The sequence below is a fragment of the Nelumbo lutea genome, chromosome 3 (genome assembly GCF_056320005.1).
Source record: "Nelumbo lutea isolate HS-2025 chromosome 3, American lotus-T2T, whole genome shotgun sequence".
Lineage (NCBI taxonomy): Eukaryota > Viridiplantae > Streptophyta > Magnoliopsida > Proteales > Nelumbonaceae > Nelumbo > Nelumbo lutea.
In genome coordinates, this window is record NC_142686.1 from 7,827,135 (window position 1) to 7,840,914 (window position 13,780).

The 13,780-nt window shown below is 44.7% G+C and overlaps 1 pseudogene across 1 annotated transcript; it reads left to right on the forward strand.

The window, feature by feature from the left end:
- Positions 1 to 2,040: 2,040 nt before the first annotated feature.
- LOC148862701 (uncharacterized) lies at positions 2,041 to 12,013 on the forward strand (annotated as a pseudogene). Its single transcript, XR_016108914.1, has 2 exons — positions 2,041 to 2,554; positions 11,670 to 12,013. The product of XR_016108914.1 is annotated as an uncharacterized LOC148862701 (transcript).
- The last annotated feature ends 1,767 nt before the right edge of the window (positions 12,014 to 13,780 follow it).

The window sequence follows — 13,780 nt, forward strand, 5'->3', positions numbered from 1 at the left end:
TCCGATTCCAAACCCCTATTCCTAAGAACCAAACAGGGCCTTAGAAGTCTAGAAGACTATGGCTGTCGATTGGCCTGTGGCTTCTACTACAATGGTACTTGTGATTCCTTTACTTTGTCGTTTTCATTATCCAAATCATGGTTTTTGAATTGCCATTGACCCAGACAGTTGGACTGTTTGGCCTGGGAACCGTCCAGGCAACCTGTTCTATTTTACCCCAAACCTGGTCCCTGGACAAAAATCGTTGAATCGGTCAACGACCCATTAACCTGGGTAGCCAAACTATCAACCCATCAACCCGTTCAATAATTTTTGGCCATTTTTTTTTAATTTTTATTGTCAAAACGGGCCATTTATTCGTACCGTCAACCTGGAAACTAACGGCCAAAACAGTTCCACTTCTGTGTCATTTTTTAAAACAATGATCCAAACCAGACCAACAGTGAGGTTGGCATTGTGTTGCCTAACTTAGGCTTCCCACAAGTAGTCCGGTTTGCCAATCAAGACCACCCCCTAAGATCAAATGCGGCATTGGCCCTCACAACAGAAAGAAACTTGATCTTAAAAGAAGTTGATGGTACATTTGTTTGTCGACAAATACAACTTTGAATCTCCTACCCATGAGAACTCTGCCCATGTTTACCCACAACACACTACCCCCATGAATTAAGAACATCCCTATATAATACTATATAGGAGGATGAGATGTTCTCCATGTTATGTGATTGAGACAGGAAATCCCGTGCTCTTCAAGCTGTTTGGTAGTCCTTTGATCACCCAACAGATTGTTTGGTCCTAGGTCAGACGTTGATTGAGGGGCATAAACTCATGGCTAGCATATCCGCTTCAAACTGGACTCAATGTGTTCTATCACTTATTGTTACTAAAGAAGGTTTATTTGCTTTTGCTGAATCCGATTTTTTACAGGTCTATTTCAAGCACAAGATGTCTATTATCAAAGGGAACATTCCTAACAAACAACTAAGCTATGCGAGATTCTTGAATGAAAGTTTGACTATGTAATTAGGAACAGGATTCAATCAGAGCAAAGTCTATTCGAACAGCCATCATAACTTTGTATTGGAAATATTTTCCTATAAAATAAAATATAGAAGTATGGAAATATTTTCATTGGAAATATTTTCCTATAAAATAAAATATAGAAGTATGGAAATATTTTCGATATAAGGCTATAAAGTCTGTTCGAACGGACTTTAACGTTGCAGATATTTATATACTTGCATCATCAATTCAATACATGAAGTTGGGTTCAGACGGGCATTTGAGAGTTTACAGAGAGTGTCTCAACTTCAGGCATTTAATTCTTAAAATCCCGAAGTCGGAGTTTAAAGGTTTTATTTGAACAAAATAGGAAGAAGAAACCTAATTCCTGTTATTTATTTATTTTAAAATTTTAATATATTAAAAACAGAATATGAGGACGTTTGAAACGTCTATTGGTTGCACTTGCACATCTCCTACTCACACATATAGAAAGTGATGACATGACACCTGATTTTATGTACAAAAAGCTATTCTAAACAGGATAAACAGCTTCAAACAACAATTTCGCTTCATTGAAGAGAGCACATTTGAAAGACACGCGTTATAAAATTAACTGACGTGTCCAATAATAAATAAATTAGTGAATTTGTTTTGACTAAAAACCAAAACATGGGCGTGAATAGGTAAACTGTCCAGAACGGGGTGCCCAGCCCAGAAATCGTCTCAACAGCCTATGCTGTTGGGCCCCAACAGCCAAAGTTAACTCATAAAATGCTGATTTTCGAATTGGAGATGCCGATCTCCTATAGGGACTATTGGAGATGCCAATTCTCCTATTCATAAAAATTCTGTTCACACCTACCCACAATGTACTATCCCCGTGAATTGGGAACATTTCCCACTGTATGATACTATGCATAGGATGAAATATTCTCCATGTATAGTTGCGACAAATGTGGGCAAATTCTTGTAGACATGAGATCTAGACTCACTATTGGATTTAATGGGCAAATGGTTAATAGTAGATCCGGACTCATGCCTAGGATGCACTAATTATTCATTCCATATGACGGGCACATGCACGCCTACCATGCCTCACAGTCACATCTAGGTATTAGAAACATCTCCCATGAATAATGAATAATAAGTAATAACTACTGAAGACGTTCTCAATGCATGGAATGCATAGTGAAGCGGGATATGCATGTGAAGCGCCAGTTGTGAGGAGCAGATCCGATCTCGCATTGGGAATACGGGAGATGTTGCAACTTGCAAATGCATGCTACGATGTGCGTGTGAGACGCGAGTGAGGAGCAGATCCGGCCTCCACAAAAACAGAGCCAGGTCGCGATCAACAAGCAAGTGAGAGAGAGGGTAGGGAGTTGGAGAGCTGAGGAGGAGCAGGATGTTGCAGTTTCCGGCGTTCATGACACAATATCCGGGGACGACAACCATGATCCCATCGTTGGTTCTTTTTCCATCATAATGGCCCCACCCGCAGGGCGACGAAATCCTCTTGGCCATGGAAGAGTCTGATCTTGAAGACAAGGTAAATTCCCACGAAAATTTTCTTCTCATTCCAGTAGTCTCCACGCTCCAGTAGTGAGTGGAGAAATCTCAGGTAAAGGTCCATTCTGCCATATAGCCTCTGTTGTCGGATTATTTTCTGGTTAAGAGGTTCAATTGCCTTGGTGCGAGTCTTGTCTTTCTAAGTTGTGCTTCCACCGGCGATTCAGCTCCATTATTTATGTGGTTTCGACCCTTTTCAATCAAGAACTTAAGTAGCATATATCAACATTTGGTTAGGAAGACATCATGACTACTGCTTTTCTTTCTCCTTAATTCTTGAGTTTTCAACATTTTACCTCTGTCATTAGTTAAACCGGTTTCAAATTTATGTATAGACGTCCACTCATATTTACTAATATTTTAGATTAATCAAACAGATATAGCTGTTCGTGATTTTCTTGAGTGGAAGCTCGCGGTCTTACATATTGATGTAACCGTTTTCGGCCACGTACTAATGTTTTGTGATGTAAACTTTTTTGGCAAAGTACCTCGTTATTCGACACAGTGGTGGCGTGCCTTAGTGACGAACTACTCGGTGGCGAACTCCCTGGGGGAGAATTGCTTGGCAACTAACTGCTTGGTGGCGAACTGCCTTGGTGGCGAACTGCCTGGGGGCGAACTGCCTTGGTGGCGAACTGCCTAGGGGCGAACTGCCTTGGTGGCAAACTGCCTGGTGGCGAACTCCCTGGTGGCGAACTGCCTGGGGGCAAACTGCCTTGGTGGCGAATTGCCTGGTGGCGAACTCCCTGGTGGCGAACTGCCCGGGGGTGAACTGCCTTGGTGGCGAACTGCCTGGGGGCGAACTGCCTTGGTGGCGAACTGCCTGGGGGCGAACTGCCTTGGTGGCGAACTGCCTGGGGGTGAACTACTTGGTGGCAAACTCCCTGGTGACGAACTGCCTGGGGGCGAACTGCCTTGGTGGCGAACTGCCTGGGGGCAAACTGCGTGGTGGCGAACTCCCTGGTGGCGAACTGCCTGGGGGCGAACTACCTTGGTGGCGAACTGCCTGGGGGCGAACTGCCTGGTGGCGAACTCCCAGGTGGTGAACTGCTTGGGGGCGAACTGCCTGGCGAACTCCCTACTAGGCGGTCGATGCCTTAGAGAATGTTGGAGCTCCCTGGTGCGGCGCAATCCGACTGCCCTCAGCATGAGGTGGTCTTCTTTCCTTTGTAGGCTACGGGAGATGAGGGACCTGCGAGAACTTCATCTTTTCCTCCTCTTTGTAGGTGGCGGGAGCTGAGAGACCTGCGAGAACTCCATCTTTTCCTCCTCTTTGTAGGTGGCGGGAGCTAAGGGACCTCCAAGAACTCCATCTTTTCCTCCTCCTTGTAGGTGGCAGGAGTTGAGGGACCTGCGAGAACTCCATCTTTTCCTCCTCTTTGTAGGTGGTGGGAGTTGAGGGACTTCCGAGAACTGCATCTTTTCCTCCTCTTCGTAGGTGGCGGGAGCTGAAGGACCTGCGAGAACTAAATCAGATGTCCCAGGGGTACTTTCTCGGTGGGGGCTCTCCGATGCTTAAGTTAGCACTCTTATTGTAGAGAGCTTTGAAGATAATATGAGAGAGCTAGAGAGCAGGGTTACTTCCCTTTCTTTTCCATCCCCTTCCCCTTTGGGGGGTGAGGTCTTTATATACCAGAGTCCTCGCGGGTTAGGTGGGTGAAAAGCCTCCAAACGGTAAGACTCGTCGCATCCTGTCAGAATTGGGGTACGGTGGTGAACTCCTCGAGTTCGTCAGGCTGGCGCTTGTGTCAGGCGGCCAGGTCGGCGCCTGGGCCGGGTTGTCAGAGGGGTGCCAGCGTCAGTCGGCAGGTCAATGTCTAGGCCAGGTCGTTAGGTCGGCGCCTGTGTCAGTCGGCGGGACAATGTCTAGATCAGGTCGTCAAGCTGGCGCCTGTGTCAGTCGGCGGGTCAGTGTCTAGATCAGGTCGTCAAGCTGGCGCCTTGGCCGGATCATGCGCTAGGCTAGTCCAGGTCGGCCAGGTCGCACAGGCAGTGCGCAGTTCGCGCAGGCCGCACGCTAGGCCGCACGCGCGCCGCGTGCAGGTCGCGCAAGCGCACGTCAGGCCGTGCGCAGGTCACACAGGCACGCGTCAAGCCGCGCGCAAGTCGCGCTAGGCCGGCCAAACTGGTGCCCGGGTGGGTCACCAACTTCGTAAGTTTGTTGGCTGGGTGCTTTCCTAGTTGTCACGAGGTGCCACGTGTCACAATTTTACTGGAGGGCCAAATCTACCCTCATCACATATGTTATTTAGATTTATCTTTCAGGCCATGTTACTGAAGTATACTACCGTGACTTCCAAAAATTTATATCAATCTGGGCCTAGTGACAACTGGAAATCAACAATTGCTCCTACGAGAAAAAGGACATTACGAGTTTAGAAGACTCTAATCTGATTTTACTAACCCAAATTCATGGATACTACGGCTTTTCTGTTCAAGCCTGAGTTGAAACCCGGGATACCATCTTGCCAATAATAAGCATAGTTTCTTATCAATGTGTTCATGTACTGATACGTTTATTATCTCAAATATGATCTTATGCACAACCCTAATTTGTTTAACTGAACTTAGGCTCAATTTTCACATGGTAATCCTTGATATAAGTGAAAAGTTATTCCGGACATCTAGTGTGGCAATTCAGAATGCAGTTTATTAGATTTCCTGTCATATATACCATAGGAGAATACCAATTATGTTGAATTTGGTGGCCTATTAGAGATAATAAACTTGTTAGCACATCAACACATTGATAAGAAACTGTGCTTTTTGGCAAGATGATACCCTGGGTTTCAACTCAGGCTTGAATAGGTGCACTGAAGTGAATTATCCATGCATTCGGGTTAGTATCTTCGTGGAAAGTTTAATTATAGTAATATATTTGTGTTTTGTTTAGTACTTCTGTACTTAAGTTATACAGGTGGATGGACCTTTTCAATTTTCCTGCATGCTCATTTTGAAACTTACTGGTCCAAATAAAATTATGGAATTCATATCATGATTCATGAATCACGCTTTAATTTTTTGAAAGAAGTAGCATCTAAAGAATTGATATAACCAGCCACCATTATCATCATCATATGGGGTCCCAAATAAGGCTTGTCCCAAATATATGAGATTGGATACAAGAATCCTGTTGTGCTTCAGGATTCATTTTCATAGGAGTTTGGAAAAGTTTTAATGTTGCCTGCCAACCTGACATAATCTCCTCCTCCTTTGTCTGGGCCCGGGATCAGCAGTTTAAGGGCTTGTTCGTTTCCTCTTAACTCTTATCTCTTAAGAGGAATCTGTTGGGACCCAAATACCTTCCCCAAACCCAACACAGGGAGTGGAGCAGGCCTACCCATCAACTGTACTCAAGAAAGCAGAAAGGCCAGACGACAGAGCCTCAGGGACAGGCGACAGTGCCTCTGAATTAGTTACACACAGAGAGGGTGATTTTGTCGACAGAAGATATTCCCTCCATGATATTTCCCAGAGTTTGTTATCAGTTAGTTATTCTGCCAATCAGAGGATATTCCCTCTATGATTACACCTGTAGGCCAGATACATAAGGCCATACTCTTTTAAAGAAGGCATGAATGAATATCCCATGTTTTTTCTTTCACTGAATCCCTCTTTTCCTACCTTCCCTTCTCTTCTTCCTCTCCATTTTCTGTTTTAGGAGGTTAAGCCACCCTCGAAGGGGCTTCTGAGGTGAGCGGTATCTCACCAAGTTGGTATCAGAGCAAGGTTGTAGACCAGCTATGCTGCAGACAAGATCCTCTACCATGGAAGACAGAGTCGACCAACTTGAGATTGGGTTCCACCAAGTACTGAACGAACTCAGGGATCTCAAGGTGGTCATCTCTAACCTCGCCTCCCAACAACAGTCCGGCGAGACCAGTCAGCCAACAGGGGCCGACACCTCTGTTTTCGGTAGCCAGGGAACTAGGGGTTACCCCGCCGGAAAGGTTACTAAAATCAATTTTCCCAACTATTCCGGTGGAGATCCCATTCCTTGGATCTTCAAAGCAGAGAGATTCTTCGAGTATCATGAAACCCCTGCACACCAGCGCGTCGCCATCGCCTCCATTCACCTTGAAGGAGACGCTATTCTCTGGCTTCAGTGGTATTGACAAACCCATCCTCAGGTAGCTTGGGCGGAGTTCACAGAAGCTCTGTGCATCCATTTTGGGCCGACGGCGTTCGTGGATTATGATGAACTCCTCGCTCGATTAAAACAGACGGGGACAATAGCAGACTACTAGCTCGAGTTCGAAAGAATGGTGACCAGAGTACAGGATGGCCGGAGAAGGCCTTGGTTGGGTGTTTTGTGGGAGGTCTCAGAGAAGACATTCGCCTGGAAGTGAGAGCTCTTCGACCAACGATAGTCATGGCGGCAGTGGGCATGGCTCGCTTGCAAGAAGAGAAGATTGATAGCACGCGCAGGACTAGCAAGCCATCCTATCTGAATGTGAGGGCTCTCCAGCGGGCCGAACAGCAACCCCCAAAACAAGTTGGGGATCCTCAGAAGCCCATTTTTCCCAGGCTCACTGTGCCTTTCAAGCGCCTCTCGTGGGCTGAGATGCAGGCCCGACGCGAGAGGGCCTCTGTTACAACTGCGATGATAAGTTTGGGCCGGGCCATAAGTGTCGGGTCCAGCGAGTATTTCTCCTTCAAACAGAGGGAGAACCGGAGGGGACAGAACCAGAGCACCTCGAAGACTGTGAGCTGATATCAGGCGAACCAGAACCGGTTGGAGCCGAGATCTCTCTACACGCTCTCATGGGCCTCAACCCTCTTCAGTCCATGCGAGTAGAAGGAAGATTGGGTGGCTGATCTGTGATGGTTTTGATTGACAGTGGCTCTACTTTGAATTTCATCACTTGCCGTTTGGCAAAGCAACTAGGTATGACTATACATCCCACTCCTCTCTTTTCAATCCATGTGGCTAATGGGAATTGGATGTTATGTGATGGTGTATGTAAGAAGGAAAGGATCCTCGTACAGGGCCATAATTTCGTGGTAGATCTCCACCCATTGGAATTCTCGGGGGCTGATATTATTCTGGGAATCCATTGGTTACGTGGCCTAGGTCCTGCACTGTGTGATTGGGCCAGAATGACAATGGATTTTTGCCAAAATGGACAGACCTGCCATTTGCAAGGGGTGCGCCCCCCCAGTCCCCGAGGTGATACCTTAGCCTCTATAATACGGGCCTCCAAGGATACTGGACAGCCCTTGTTTATGCATTTAGGCATTCGGCCCACAGTTCCAATTTTAAACAATCAGGACTGTGACCAACCTACTGAAGCCCAACACTAGAGCCTAAGATCGATCATCGATCAGTTTGATGACATATTCAAGGAACCGAACCGGTTACCTCCACCCCGGGCCCATGACCATCAGATACCCCTCTTACCCGAATCCAAACCAGCCAATGTGAGGCCATATAGATACCCTTATTTCCAAAAGCTGGAAATTGAGAAGGCAGTAAAAGAGCTACTGGACAAGGGGCATATACAGACCAGCACCAGCCCGTTTTCATCCCCCGTACTCCTAGTGAAGAAGAAGGATGGTAGTTGGCGGTTTCGTGTAGATTACCGGGCCCTGAATCAGATTACAGTGAAGGACAAGTTCCCAATACCTCTCATTGATGAACTGTTGGACGAGTTAGGGGAAGCACAAGTGTTCTCCAAACTGGACCTGCGGTCCGGGTATCATTAGATCCGGGTTCACCAGGCTAATATCCACAAGACAGCCTTTAGGACCCACGATGGCCATTATGAGTTTCTAGTTATGCCGTTTGGTCTTACCAACGCCCCCTCCACCTTTCAGGCCCTCATGAATGACATTTTCAGGCCTTTCTTAAGGAAATTTATTCTGGTATTTTTCGATGACATCTTGGTTTACAGCAAGGATTGGGGCACCCATATGAAACATCTTAAACTTACCCTCACAATTCTAAGAGAGCACCAGTTGCATGCCAAATTGGCAAAGTGCTCCTTTGGACAAAGACAGATTCGGTATTTAGGCCATGTGGTTGCTGCAGACCAGGTCATGACAGGCCTAGAAAAGATAGGTGCCATCCAAAAATGGCCCAAGCCCACCACTGTAAAGGCTCTCAAGGGTTTTCTTGGGCTTACCGGTTATCATAGGCGCTTCATTAAGGGGTATGGGCTTATGGCCGCCCCTCTAACACGCCTATTAAAGAAGGATTCTTTTGGGTGGGCTGATGATGCCCAACGGGCCTTTGAAGACTTGAAGACAGCAGTTTCTAGCCCTCTAGTCCTCACTCTTCCGGATTTCTCTCAACCCTTTGAGATAGAGTGTGATGCATCGGGTGTCGGAGTGGGGGCCGTTCTGATGCAGAAGGAGCAACCCATTGCTTATTTTAGCAAAGCTCTCTCAGCAGCTCACCAAAATCAGTCCACCTATGTCAAGAAAATGATGGTCGTGGTAATGGCAGTACAGAAATGGTGTGCATACCTATTGGGATGCCAATTTATCATAAGGACAAACCAAAGAAGTTTGAAGTACATAGCAGAACAAAGGGTGCACACCCCGGAGCAGCAAAAATGGCTTAGTAAACTAATGGGATTCGACTACCACATCGAGTATAAACCTGGACCTGCCAACCAAGTAGCTGATGCCTTATCACGGGTAGAAGAGCTGACCCAACTAACCTTCTCTCAGCCCAGTTTTCCCTTATTTGAAGCTATACAGCAAGAAGCCAGATCTGATCCACAGCTGCAAGACATTAGGGAAAGGTGGAAAAGTGACCCTTCTCAGGTTCCAGGTTACCAAATTGTGGGGCCTGATATTTTCTTCAAGGGTAGGTTTGTGGTTGCTCCAAATTCCACCCACAAAGCTGAATTGCTAAGGTTGTTTCATGATTCCGCGTTGGGAGGACATTCAGGGGTGCTACGGACCCTAAAAAGACTCAGCAACCACTACCATTGGGTAGGAATGCACAAGGATGTGTTGCACTATGCATCAGAATGCCCAACTTGCCAACAACAGAAATACTCCTCACAGTCACCTGCGGGCCTTCTACAACCCCTCAAGATTCCAGAGCAAGTGTGGGAAGACCTCTCCATGGATTTCATCACAGGACTCCCTCGTTCTACAAGAAAAGAGGTCATCATGGTAGTGGTTGACCGCCTCACCAAGTATAGCCATTTCTCTGCTTTGCCTCACCCTTACACTACAGTGATGGTGGCCGACATTTTCATACGGGACGTGGCGAAACTGCATGGAACTCCAAGATCCATTGTCTCGGACCGTGACCCTGCCTTCCTAAGTTCATTTTGGAAGGAGTACTTCAGATTGCAAGGAACTCGACTAAACCCATCCACCAGCTATCACCCGCAAACTGATGGACTGACTGAAGTCATTAATCGATGCTTAGAAGCCTACCTTAGATGCTTCATGAGGGAGAAGCCTAGACAATGGGCTCACTGGCTTCCGTGGGCAGAATACTGGTACAACTCAACTTATCAGTCAGCTGCAGGGATGACACCTTTCAAGGCCCTATATGGCAGAGAACCCCCTCCCATATTACCCTATGAATATGGGTTGTCCAAGGTGGCAGAACTAGAGACTCGCCTATTGGAAAGAGACGAGATTCTTAGACTACTCAAGGCCAATTTGACAAAGGCCCAGCAACGAATGAAGATCAGCTATGACTCTCACCACCGCCCATTAGAGTTTCAGGTGGGTGATTTTGTCTACCTTAAGCTCCAACCTTACCGCCAGGTCTCAGTGGTAAGACGGACTTGGCACAAGCTAGCTTTCAGGTATTATGGGCCCTACAAGGTGCTGGAAAGGGTGGGCCTTGTTGCTTACAGATTGGACCTCCCTACTACCTTGAAGCTTCACCCAGTGTTTCACATCTCTCTTCTCAAGAAGGCTGTGGGAAATCATACCCCTATCTCATCTAGCTTACTGCAATTCACTGAAGAATGGGACATTTACACAGAGCCCATCAAAATTGTGGATTTTCGATGGGTCCGACGAGGTGGGCAGGTTGTACCAGAAGCCAAGGTAGAATGGGCCGGGCTGCCCCAGAAGACTCCACTTGGGAACCTTATCTAAGGCTGAATGAGAGGTTCCCGAACCTAGACCTTGAGGGCAAGGTCAATGCTAAGGAGTGAGGAATTGTTGGGACCCAAATACCTTCCCCAAACCCAACACAGGGAGTGGAGCAGGCCACTACCCATCAGCAATACTCAAGGAAGCAGAAAGGACATGCGGCAGAGCCTCAGAATTAGTTACACACAGAGAGGGTGATTCTGTCGACAGAAGATATTCCCTCCATGATATTTCCGAGAGTTTGTTATCAGTTAGTTATTCTGCCAATCAGAGGATATTCCCTCTATGATTACACCTGTAGGTCAGATATATAAGGCCATACTCTTTTAAAGAAGGCATGAATGAATATCCCCTGTTTTCTCTTTCACTGAATCCCTCTTTTTCCTACCTTCCCTTCTCTTCTTCCTCTCCATTTTCTGTTTCAGGAGGTTAAGCCACCCTCGAAGGGGCTTCCGAGGTGAGCGGTATCTCACCAGAATCTTTTAACTTTAAGAGAAAAATGGTTGTTCGTTTCCTCTTATCTCTTCTCTCTTAAAGTGTAATCATACTACTTTTTATTTTCCAATGATACCCCCAAAAAGACAAACAAAAACGCTCATATATGGGGTCAAAATGGATATTTGATAATTTTCTAAATTCCGAATTCAGAACAACATTCTTTGCATTCAGAGTTCAGAGGAAAGAAAAGTTCGCCAATACCAATATACCTCTTAATGTAATTATTGCACTTTCAAATGTCAGGCTTCAAGACTTCAAAGCAAATGAGCAGGCCCTAAGACATGTTCAACCAGCAAAAAGAATATAAAAAGACAATGTATTCTGGGTTGGTTCCCAGGTCATGTTCTGTGTCAGGTACATTTCAGCTTTCTTGTGTCAGAAAAAGTAATTTTCTGTTCATCATCTTCTTTTCCTGTTTTCAGTTAAACTTAAGTCATGAATTAGGAAGTTTTGTGGTATATATGACTGAATTTTATTTGAACGATTGTACTTCACACCTATGGCTACATGGATTTCTTTCCCAGTACAATGAGATCAGAAGGACAAATAACAACCTCGTTGTGATGGGAAAGACAACTGTTGACAACGACAAAGAAGACTTTGATAATGATGCAGATGATGATGATGCTGATAACGTGGAGGAGTCTGAAGGTGATGAGTTTGAGCAGGAAACTGGTTAAGAGATGCAGTAAACATAGTGGGTATTTGTTGTATAGTTTCTGGAGTTATCCTGAGTTGCTTATTTTCATTGTGTGAAAATTCTGTTAGATGTGTGTAGGTGCCTGTTATTGCTCAACCTTGCTTTTTCTGTACTATATTGCTGAAGAAATATGTGAGCTGTGTAAACCTGTAGCCTGTTTTTCCTAAATTTCCGTTGCACTGCTGAGAACTGTGTTCATGCTTAAGTGTTGGCAAAAAGTTTACCTAGTTACCATGTTTCTGCTATAGACCTATGCAGGGGCTGGCAGTTCCATAGTGACAACTGAAAATGGCATGGTTGCGAAGTATTCAAATTGATGTAGCCATCTAGCATGTCAACTCCTAGAATAGTCCACTGTTACATTGCAAGGCAGCTCTGGCACCTAGACTTGGTGAGTCATTGGCAATGAGTAGTTCCTGGTAATATGAATAACTTACTTTGTTATAGGGGAAGCCAAGGCCTAGGAATGTAGGGGTAGATTTATTGGAAAGCTGTTGCACATGCAGTATTATGGGGCATGCAGGAAGAAAGGAATGTATGCATTTTTGAGAACAAGGAAAACTCCTTTGGGGCCTTGACAGGATGTCTGATTATCCTTTTTAGCTGTAAGTTATTTCTCAATGACGAGTTTAGGGAGATTATGTATGAATATGACCACTTTAAAAGTGGCATTATCTTTAGGGCCTATAAGTAACGCTGATTCCACTGAAGTGAAAATGAAAGCTCTCTATGTTGAAACTTGAATCATAAAGCAATCCCAACTAGCCCTCATAAATGTTGAAGAAGAATTAGCCAATGCCATAAGCTGGTGCCAAAGAATGGGAAGTGGCCTTTGGCATCAAGTTCGTTTCCTCAACAAGACTAGGGACTCTTGACCTATTTGTCAGCTGAGATCAGGTGGATTCCATGAGAGCAAAACAGTATTGCCAATTCCACAATAGATTAGGGACGGAGAGGGATTTCTTGTTTAGTAAATTAATACTCCCTTCCTGAATAGTTTGTAAATGGAATGACCTATTTTTATAGTTTTGTGCATCTATTTATATTCTTTCATGTATTCTTTTTGATTTATATACTTCATATAATTGGTACAGGTAGATCTTTTCCTTAATATATTTTATGTTTATATAAATATGTATGTATAAGCAATCTGAATCTGGCACCCCATTGGATGTGCCCTTTCTCAATACACCTATATGAGTGCCAAGTGACAATTTCTTTCTTTTTTGTGTTTTTATTTGGTACTATCATTACTCTAGAAACTTCTCTTTCAAAATGAAAAAAAAAAAATTCATTACTTTGCAAACTTAGAGATGAAATTTAGGAGTCTTTCCCTGGAGAACTGGTATGCAAGGCACCTGTTGTTCTAGGATCACCCTCTATAATAATTTTTCCATACCCCATATACAGTAACTATGCAAATTGCAACTTTTGAAAGCAAGTTGTATTTGACAAATGTGGACATATCATACTCTTTTGACAATGAATAAAGAGAAATTTCATTAAAACAAAAAAGGAGGTACATGAATAGATAAGGTGATGTGATAGCACTCCAATCCAAAAGGGAGATGCATCATAAAATGACACTCACATTTTAATTCAGATTTCCTGATCAGAATCCAATTTAAGAGTATCCCAAATTCCCAACTCAGCCTGAAGGAAGACCGATTGACCTTAGGTCCATTGTTTTTGGTGGAAATAGGTCCTTAAATATGTGGTCACAAAGAAAATATATCATCTGGATTGTAAGGATGGAAGACTTGTAATTTGAATAGATAAAAAGTTCTATAAAAATTCCGTTATACTACAGGGCACAAAGAAATGCCTCACATTGTTTTCACAATTTTTGCACACGTAGTATAAACTTGTCATCTTGAGGCCCCTCTTCTTCAAATGGTCAATTGTGAGAATGCTATGCAACATCATCAAACCTAT